At 34.6% G+C, this 4,824-nt stretch overlaps 1 long non-coding RNA gene across 1 annotated transcript; it reads left to right on the top strand.

The window, feature by feature from the left end:
• Positions 1 to 3,479: 3,479 nt before the first annotated feature.
• Positions 3,480 to 4,487, top strand: LOC129751031 (uncharacterized). The gene is made up of 4 exons (XR_008738569.1): positions 3,480 to 3,675; positions 3,914 to 4,047; positions 4,114 to 4,181; positions 4,273 to 4,487. It is a non-coding gene; the product is annotated as an uncharacterized LOC129751031 (long non-coding RNA).
• The last annotated feature ends 337 nt before the right edge of the window (positions 4,488 to 4,824 follow it).

Here is a 4,824-nt window from a genome sequence, read left to right on the forward strand (position 1 = left end):
TGAAACCTATGTGAATTTCAGGTAGCAAACAGAGCTCGCGCAGCAAGCAGAATTCACATAATTTTCATATGGGTTGTACGTGAATTAAACGTAGATCGAATGTGGGTAGGGATTCGTTCTGCTACGGGCAATTCACGTAGATTTCATTGTAATATTAATGTAGGGAGGTTTTTTTTCGAATATTTCAAATAAAAATGTTTTGATTTCGGAAGTAAACTTTATTATTCGACAAAATAACATATTTAACACTTGAACTTGCATAACACTTTTAAACTGAAACTTTGTAACTCCACTCAATTCATTGAACAAAAATTCGTCGAAAAATGGAATTTGTTCTTCCTTTTCAGCGGTTGCTTGGCCGTTTCAGCTGCCTCAATATCAAATCCTGTGGAAAAAAAAACAAAGATGTACATAACTATTAACCACAAAACATAATTTTATTACTTACGAAATGAATATCAGCTTCTCCATAACCCAGTTTTTTGTCTTTATGCACCAACTGTCGGATCTGCGCCATGTTAAAACTGGTATTCCTTCACAAAGATTTTACGTGAATGAGTCGTTCAGTGTTCGTTCCGTTCGTGAACATCACATAGAATGCACCAAATCCCTCAGTACTTGGCGGATCACTGGATTGTCACGTAAAACGAATGTGTCTTTGTTTTAACGACATTCAACTATATGAATTTCACGTACTTTTTTATTAACTCCGAACTCCGGTTCACGTAGACCAAGCAAAAATTCACGTAACGAGTGGCTACGTGAAAATCCAGGTAAATTTAACGTTCCTTTTTCGGCTGAGTGTAGATTAGTGTTTTTCCTTCATCTAGTCAGTCGGACATTGTCCTGTAGATGGGCAACATCGAGCCCGAAACCGGTCGACAAAAAAGGTAAATTTAAAAACGTTAAGTGTCGTGTCCTGTAATGCGTCGTGTGTTATTTGTGTAGCATAAGTTTTTACGTTTAGCCCAACCAGTAAAATGAGTGCGAAATTTTTCATCTGTCAAATTTCCGATGGGGATATTGAATTTTTGTGTGACGACTTTATCAAAAATTTATATGAGAATGGTAGGAATTTCAAAGAAAAACACATTTAAAAGCAAAGATGAATTCCAATTTCATTTTGATAATGTTGTAGGGCCTCTGTTTCACTATGTTATGAAGTTTTTTGTTCCTTTGAAGATTGCATTATGTTTTTTTCTTATTTTATTGTTGTTAACGTGCAAAAATGAAGAAATTATCAGCTTTCTAAACGTCTAGCTGATAGTTATTGAGTGTTCAACTGATTGTCGTAATTTTTATCCAGCCGGTTTACCATATACAATTCTTATGTAGAACAATTAACATCAATTAATTATTGTTAACTCAGTTTACTAAAATGCCAATAAAAGATTGAGGTTTTGTATAAAAAATTGTGTTTTGATCACTTTATTGTAATGAGAAGCTTAAACTGCACTGATTTGCACATTTTCATGGAAGACTTTAAAATAACTTTAAAGTTTTGCAAATTTCAGTGGAGAAATTCCTCCATTTTTTTTTAACTTCGATGGTCTATTTCATAGAAAATTATTCGAAAATGCAACTTTTTTTGTACCGATCTTCAAGAGCAAGAATCCTTCTAGAATAATATGTGTTCAATGTGGAAAATTTCCAGCAGATTCTTCGAATTATCAACGAAAAAGATAAGTTTCCTAGTAAATTAGCAGATTTTTCGTGATTGTGACGTCTCAGCCTGTACCAATACTAGAGCAGGGCTGCCTTGGCACTACCTTCTTTAAATATTCCTTGCATAGTATGCTTTCATTCCGATAAACCAGTGATTGAATTTTGCTGAGCATGAATTGATCAACCATCTCTCGCTCAACGCTTTACTCGGAAGCAAAGGTTGCTTTGAGGCAGCGAAAACGACAAAACCGATGATGCATACGCTCTCACATGGCCCGCCTTCAAGAAGCAATATACATTCGAGGCTGCGAATCCAAAAAACCAAACGAATGTCTCTCACTCATCTCCTGTTACCAGCGTTACCACATATACAGATTTTTCAGGAAGTATACAGATTTTTTAGAAATTTTCAAACACAGAATCTGTATATACAGATTACAGATAATTGGAAATTTATACAGATTTCATACAGATTTTTAGAAATTCAGATACTTTCCCAGATATTTTGATTATACTTCGAGTCAACCAATAACCATCTATTATGATGACTCAATCATCCATCAATTTACATGCTTGCCAATACGGAAAAACTTCCAGATTAGAGTTCGGAACCGTTACGATGCAATACAACAAGTAAAGGGTTGAAGAAAGTTTTAAAACCTCTGTTTAGAATGATATACCAAAATTGGTCATTGCATTATAGGGAATGTAACTTTCAAAGCATAAAGACTATCGACACAATGTTCAAATCCCAACTGATTGTTAAACCCCAGAAGAACACTGATCTTTATATTTAACGGAATATATCGACCTTAATCTTTGCGTGACCTTATTTTTCGCACGTAGCGGACATGTATTTTGTCCGTTACAATTAATCGGACAAAGTTTAACCAAAACCGGTTTGCGTATACAAAATAGTAGCATTATAAAAAGCTCACCGTAGTCCAGCGTAAGTATCCGGAATGAAATTTTTTGATACAGATTTCAATACAGATTTTCGAGATTTTATACAGATTAATAAGATTTTTTGGTTCGAAAATACAGATTTAAATGTGGCAACGCTGCCTGTTACATTCTTGACGGAACCGAATTCAAAAGGCAGAGCAAACCCGAGTCTCCTCGTTTGTGCCTGGATCGAATACCCGCACGGAAAAATTGAGTTATTCATGAAATGTGTTACGATTACACCTTCAAAATAACTAAGCGGTTGTTGTTCAAAAATTGTTTAATCCCAATTCAATTTTGGGTAGTTTTGGATGACCAATGTACAAAAGTGAACTAAAATTCGATTAGTCATGTTCTGTATAAAAAGTTTGCTGTTGTTGGAAAGCTTTGGAAGGGGATGCCAAAGCAAAAAAGCAAATTCGGACAACATGTTGATTGCTGGTTGGAAGATTGCTGATATAAAAAAAGAGTTTTATTTGCAATTGGAAGTTAAAATTTGTCAACAAAAGTAGTTCATTTAAACGGAATGAATGGTTCGTTTACTAAAAGTACTATTTTCACTTTTCCGGTACGTTTAAACGTCGGAAACACTAAAGCAAACCGGATAATTGTGATATGTGTTTGTAAATTTATGAAAAGACAATAATTGTTATTTTGCTTGAGCATTTATCGCATTAAATGGCAAATTTTGTTTCTTTCAGATATTTCGGCGTTATGCAATGTCATACCACCTCCAAGCAAGGCAACAAAAGTTCAGGTGGAGATCGAAAAACCTAACAAAAAGCGTAAACATACAACCGAATCAGGTAATGGTACAGCAGCTCAAAAGCAATGGAGACCTCCTATCGGATGAAGACATGGACAAATCTATTCACGATATAATAAAAGGGATGAAAAAACGACCGGCGAGGACGAGTATGACCTGCTTTTGTATTCCTTCAAAAAGCAATCGAATTATGACTAAATTTTATGGACCGGTTTGTGCATGTTTTTTTTAGCGAAGGTGTTATAATTTTGGTTGTTTGATTTGGTTGCCAAGCATCATTCAGCTAAGCCAGCAAGCTAGTAAGTATGCTTGTAACTTATTGTCAAAGCCCTTTTCGAAGGCATTGAGTTTATAATTAATTCAAAGATTAATAGATCTTTCACTTCAAATGGATTTGACGCTTATTAAAATGTCTTCGGCTATTCTGATTTCAATTCTTGAACTAAATAATAACTGAATCTAATATTATTTTATATAAAAAACGATGAAATTTCAAAATCCTAAGTATTTAACCATTTCTCTTTCTTTTTTATGTAGGATAATAATTAATAGTTGCAGTTCGGAAATCTAAAGACAACGCACATGACAACAAAAAGAAATGTTATAACATTTTCAAAATACCAGTGAAAAGGTCACATAAAGGGAACAACCGGAAGATTTCACCGGAATAGGTTTGTTGTATTGAATGTGTTTTCACGATTTATTGTTAACACTGCTTCTCTTTAAACCGTTCACAGGATGGATTTTAATTGGTAGAGGACCGACTGGGGAAACCCTCCTATTTGGTATTCCAAGCGCATAAAAGGTGAGTTTTTGTTTCCTTGGATCTGATCTAAAAAGCATCCTTTCGATCTGTATGGTTGGTAATATACTTATAATAATCTCATCTTGAACAGACAAAATTCACCTTTACTGCGGGACATGTCCGGATTTTGCTGTCGTAATCGCCCTGGTACATCCTCCGTAATCTACAAAATGCCTTCCCAGAGCCACCTAAAGCAAAAGCATTGTTTCGAGATTTTCGGAACGTTCCATGGAAAGCTTTTGCTGCAAAATACTGTACAATATACCGGAGGATAGATTAAGATAATATAGGGCCATGAAATGTAACAAAAACGATACCAAGAAGAAAAATTTCCATGCAGTAACATTTGGCTGCATTGCTAAATCGCACAGAAGGCGATTTCCTGTTAAATGTTATTTATCTATATTAACATGCGCCTGTAAACAATAAAAAAACTTATAGCTTTTACGTAAGCAAATTGTTTTATTTTTTATTTGAAAAAATCTAATACTTATTGGAAGAATTTTTAAAATGCATGGGCATCCCCATGTCAAAATATACAGAATTGACTAACCGGCGGAAAGCTCGCAAATATATAAAAGCTCTATAGACACGCTCTGAATAAAACGCCTAAACATAAAAGTGCGTGGAGACACTTTTCTTG

The sequence above is a fragment of the Uranotaenia lowii genome, chromosome 3 (assembly GCF_029784155.1).
Source record: "Uranotaenia lowii strain MFRU-FL chromosome 3, ASM2978415v1, whole genome shotgun sequence".
NCBI classification, from domain to species: domain Eukaryota; kingdom Metazoa; phylum Arthropoda; class Insecta; order Diptera; family Culicidae; genus Uranotaenia; species Uranotaenia lowii.